Source organism: Grammomys surdaster, unplaced genomic scaffold, assembly GCF_004785775.1.
Source record: "Grammomys surdaster isolate TR1022 unplaced genomic scaffold, NIH_TR_1.0 167, whole genome shotgun sequence".
NCBI classification, from domain to species: domain Eukaryota; kingdom Metazoa; phylum Chordata; class Mammalia; order Rodentia; family Muridae; genus Grammomys; species Grammomys surdaster.
Window position 1 is genome coordinate 2,339,898 of NW_021604615.1, and position 4,960 is coordinate 2,344,857.

A 4,960-nucleotide genomic window follows, 5' to 3' on the forward strand; every position below is an offset into this window, starting at 1 on the left:
ATAGGGAGAGAGCAAGCAGGGCAAGGAGTTGTGAGGAACATGACACTAGGGTGTCTTTATTCTGATCTCTGATACTCTATTTTGAACATGGCTTCTGTCTCCTCTCTGAAAGCAACAAGCAATTATACTTCAAGGAAGTCCCCAAACTCAAGGGTTTCCCTTGATAATTAATGAAGCTAGATCCATTTTGCATCACAATCCTACAAAACCGCAATGTCTACATATGCTGATACAATTATTTTTAATGGTTATAATGATCTGTGGGGAATATAAAAGATTGTAATAGGAATCATTATGCCCTTTTGGCTCTCGGATCTGCACCATGGCGGTCGGCAAGAACAAGCTCCTAAGGAAAGGTGGCAAGAAGGGAGCTAAGAAGAAAGTGGTTGATCCATTTTCTAAGAAGGACTGGTACGATGTGAAAGCTCCAGCAATGTTCAATATTAAGAACATCGGAAAAACACAAGTCACAAGGACTCAAGGGACCAAAATTGCATCTGATGGCCTCAAGGGTGGTGTGTTTGAAGTGAGCCTCGCCAATCTACAGAATGATGAAGTTGCATTTAGAAAATTCAAGCTCATGAAGAAGGAAGACCAAGTGGGGATGATTCGGTCCTTATTAGAAGAAGCAACAAAATATGGAGACAAAGTGAGGGACAGAAACTGAAGGAGGGGCCATCTGAAGACCATTCCACTTGAGTATCCATCCCATGTGCAGTCACCAAAGGTAGATGCTGATGTGGAAGTCAGGAAGTGCATGCTGATAAGAGCCTGATATAGATGTCTCCTTGGAGGTCTGCAAGAGTCTGACATATTCAGAGGCAGATGCTCACAACTAACCATTGAACTGATCATGGGGTTCCCAATGGAGGAGTTAGAGTGAAGACCATTGGAGCTGAAACGGTTTGTGGCCTCATGAGGAGAGCAACAATATCAACCAACCACAGCTCTCAGGGTCTAAACCACCATCCTGGGAGCACTTAGGGAGGGATCCATGGCTTCAGCTGTATACGTAAGAGTGGAGGAGGGCCCTGCTGGGCATAGGTGGGAGAAGAGATCCTTGGCCTCATGAAGGCTGGACGCCCCAGGGGGTGGGAATTGGAGGGTGGGGAGGTGGGAGTTGGGGGTAGGTAAGGGTACATCCGCAGAGAAGCAGGAGGAGGGATGAGGGGATAGGGGGTTCCTGGGTGGGTGAGGGATGGGGTAAGGGGACAACATATGAAATGTAAATAAAACATCCAATAAAAAAATAAAATAAAATAAAAAGAAAATTCAAGCTAATTACTGAGGACATTCAGGGCAAAAACTGTCTGACTAACTTCCATGGCATGGATCTTACCCAGAACAAAACATGCTCCATGGTCAAAAAGTGGCAGACTATGATTGAAGCTCACGTTGATGTCAAGACGACCGATGGGTATTTGCTCCGACTTTTCTGTGTTGGCTTCACTAAAAAACTCAACAACCAGATAAGAAGACATCCTATGCGCATCACCAGCAAGTCCGCCAGATCTGCAAGAAGATGATGGAGATCGTGACTCGAGAAGTGCAGACTAATGACTTCAAGGAGGTAGTTAATAAACTGATTCCAGACAGCATTGGGAAAGACATAGAAAAGTCTTGCCAGTCCATTTATCCTCTTCATGATGTCTTTGTTAGAAAAGTAAAAACGTTGAAGAAACCCAAGTTTGAATTGGGAAAGCTCATGGAGCTCCGTGGTGAAGGCGGTAGTTCTGGCAAAACAACTGGAGACGAGACAGGTGCTAAGGTTGAGCGAGCTGATGGATATGAACCACCAATCCAAGAATCTGTTTAAAATCCAGATTTTTAATAGTGACAAATAAAAAGTCCTACTTGTGATTGTTAAAAAAAAAGGAATCATTATGCTTTGTTGATACGTTTATTTTCATGGCCTTCCCTTCTATCTCTTTCCCAGCAATGCTGAGGCAAACATTAAGAACAGTAATTATTACATCTATCAGAATAAAAAATGTAGAAGTTCATGAAAGATCCACAGAAACTGGGAAGCTTATACTATAACCAGTACCCCATGTTGTAATTTACTCAATACTGGGGACTTATAATACACACACACACACACCGCACACACACTCACTCACAAACACATATACAAACACACAGACAAAGCACACAATGTGGGATCACTCAACAGCTTTAAAAAATGTTGAATAAAATCCCTCTGTTGTATTTACTTGCAAAAGGGTATAATTAATTGTCCTTCCAGCATTGTAGATAAAGATAGTGTATATGAAAAATAATAGGCTGTCATTCCATAAGAGTTAGTAACTAGAGTTCCACAAAGGAATACATGTTAAAGCAACAATAGTTTATTCTTATTTTTCCAGTAACTGGGATATTTGAGAACTTCCAATGGAATGAAAGCACATGGTTAAAATGCAAAATGGTGTATATTTATATTGTGATTTATTTTTAAACTTTGAATACTAAAATAATTCTAGTAAAATTTAAAATTCATAAAAATCTTTACAAAAAATAATTGTTGGTGGCATCACTTATCAGAGGCTTGTATGAACTAGAGTAAGCTAGAAGGTGGCAAGAAAAAAAATGAGACCAGATGTCCCCACCCAGTTCATCTATTGTGCTCTGCAGGGCAATGCAAGTGAACCTATGGAATATTCAGCTTCTCCATCCCACACCCTCCCATTGTGCATGGAATATTAATAGGTTCCATCAGGAAGCTCTTGTCTGAAAGGAGAAGCATCTACAGTTTCTTTGGAAACACACTGTTAAACCGAGTCTTATTTTTGCAAGATTGCAGATTTCTTTTGAATCAAAAATTACTGTTTCTAAAAATGGATGCAAGCCTAAATTGCACACATGATTCTGTATAATGTAAATTTTGAAAAAATTAAGGAGAATGGGAAACATTTTCCCATATCCCAAACTCTCTGCAAAAGCAGTTTGGTTTCATTTTTCATTTGATAACTATGTGGTCCTTCAAATTGAACAGTTTTCATTTTAAGTATATTTTAAACAGATGGAAACAAACATTTGTTTACCAAGTGTTATATGACCAAATGTATAGTATGCTGCATATAATATTTATGGTTACAATATTTATGTAATATAAACATGTATTTTGGGATCATTCATTGAACTTTTATCAACATAGGAACAAATTAATAATAAGATAATATTTGATAAATAGGCCATAATAAATGTATAGATAAGGACATACAATGATTAATAAATTAGATTTATTTTGCCTACTTGAAATCTGTGTAAATAAGGAAAAATATAAATTCACCCTAAACTGACATCTCATTCTTCCAATTTGATCTTTTGAAGAAAGCAATGGGAAAAATAGCCAGTTATTCTACAAGCTAACAATTCTGACAGGTTTTCTGTGAAATAAACAAAGTAAAGTTTGCAGCTGTTCACACCAATGCTCTACTAAATGAGGACAAAGCAGATATAAACTTCATGGTGATCACACATCAGTAAAATTACAGAGAAGATAGTATATACACAAAGAATCTGTATTTTAGTTAATTTCTGTTAGATATAAAAATATTTTCCCTGCCTGATTCACAATACCCTTCCTGGGGTACAATATATGTAATCAGACAAAATGAAATCAAGATGTGTATAAAAACAAGAAAGTAAGTGAAAAGACTTAAATCACACCTTAAAAGTTAAATAAATTTTATAAAAATAGATTTACTTGTCTTTTGACAGAGGTTATAAAAGTACACTGAAAGCTTAAGACTCATAATTACTCTTACCTTCCTTTAAACCTGAAAGTAGAATCCGTAGACTACCTTAACAGGCATGCAAGCTAGTAGTATATGCTATTGTTAATGTTCAATTTCTAATTCGATATGAACATAGACATTTTAAGACTAAGTAAGACCTCTGAAGAATGAGGGAAAGTTACTAGGAGGAATATTGATAACTCCCATTCTTGACCAAAACTTATTCTGAGAAAAAAAAAAGAGAAAAAAATAAATGAAGAAGGAGAGAGAGAGAGAGAGAGAGAGAGAGAGAGAGAGAGAGAGAGAGAGAGAGAGAGAGAAGATGAAGAAGGAGGGAGGGAAGGAGGGAGGGAAGGAGGGAGGGAGAAAACAGGTAGCGATCCATTCTTTTCCAATAGGTAACAAAATACAAATTGAAATAAAGTTTGGCTAGAAATTTGGTTAGAGTGAGATGGCAAAGTGGCGTAGAAGGGACAGTAGAAAGTGGACTAGGAAACGGATATGATGTACCATCAGTACTACTATAGTGTGGTTAAATTTCCCCGTATGCGCAGAGGAGCCTGGAAACACACGGGAAGCTGAAGTGTTTATACTGTGCTCTAAGTACCACATTGTGATAAGACATATGGAAGACAGAAGCATCTATTCACCAAGTTGCCCCTTGTCAGATATCTGGCACGTCACTAAGAAGAGCAACCAATACAATCCCACTTCCTTATAGAAGCATCATTTTAAAATAACTACACTTTTTACAAATTCTGTGGGAATTTAATTTGCTCCCTTTTCTCCCCCAGTGGCCATCACAGCATCTTCTGGCATGATGAAGGGTAGCTAGATGTGATGATGTGTCCCGGTAGGTTTCAGATTGATTTCTTTATGTAGCTCCTTAATTCCTATAGCTGCCGTGCAATGGGTGCTTCAAACTACTATGGTGTGCTACCATTATATAGTACATTCTCTCAAATATACAAATGTTTATGGGAAACCCTAATACATCCAAATGAATTTGCTATCTAAAATATGTGGCTTCTAAATAGAAAAAAACAAAACAAAATCCTTATCTAAATAAAGGTCACAAAAGAGTCAATAAATAGATATAATTTTCTTCCTCACGGGAGAATAGGCAGAGATAAGTGACTTAGAACTAGCTGTCCGTTTCATTTTAGCCTTGATCGTCTGTAAGCTAATACCCCAGTTTCTCTCTCTCTCTCTCTCTCTCTCTC

At 37.8% G+C, this 4,960-nt stretch overlaps 1 pseudogene; it reads left to right on the forward strand.

Annotated features, from left to right (window-relative positions):
• The first annotated feature begins 322 nt into the window (after positions 1–322).
• LOC114620286 lies at positions 323–1,869 on the forward strand (annotated as a pseudogene).
• Positions 1,870–4,960: the final 3,091 nt, after the last annotated feature.